At 32.0% G+C, this 353-nt stretch overlaps 1 protein-coding gene across 3 annotated transcripts in view; it reads left to right on the forward strand.

The window, feature by feature from the left end:
- Positions 1 to 353, forward strand: part of LOC107573804 (hyccin) — a 36585-nt gene that overhangs the window by 21942 nt on the left and 14290 nt on the right. The gene's annotated exons all lie outside the window — the stretch shown is intronic.

Consider the following 353-nt stretch of genomic DNA (forward strand, 5'->3'; position numbering starts at 1 on the left):
TATATACATACATACATACATACATACAGGTGCATCTCAAAAAATTTGAATATTATGAAAAAGTTCAATTGTTTTTGTAACTTATTTCAAAAAGTGAAACCTGCTATCATATGCTTCATTCTACTGGTCATCTTCAGCGTGCGCAGCTCAAAACAGAAATGCAGGACATTAATAACTGCTGTCATATACATAACGTTATAATGAGAGCACTATTGTAAAAAGTGTTGTGAATTCTTAGGGTTTCACTGACGTTTAATGTTAACGTTAATGTTAATGTTAACTATCTGTTAATCAAAACATAAAACATTATTTACCCCGTTTGTATCTGCGAGGAGTCCGTTACACATTTCTCC

Source organism: Sinocyclocheilus grahami, unplaced genomic scaffold (genome assembly GCF_001515645.1).
Source record: "Sinocyclocheilus grahami isolate Dianchi unplaced genomic scaffold, SAMN03320097.WGS_v1.1 scaffold2039.1, whole genome shotgun sequence".
Lineage (NCBI taxonomy): Eukaryota > Metazoa > Chordata > Actinopteri > Cypriniformes > Cyprinidae > Sinocyclocheilus > Sinocyclocheilus grahami.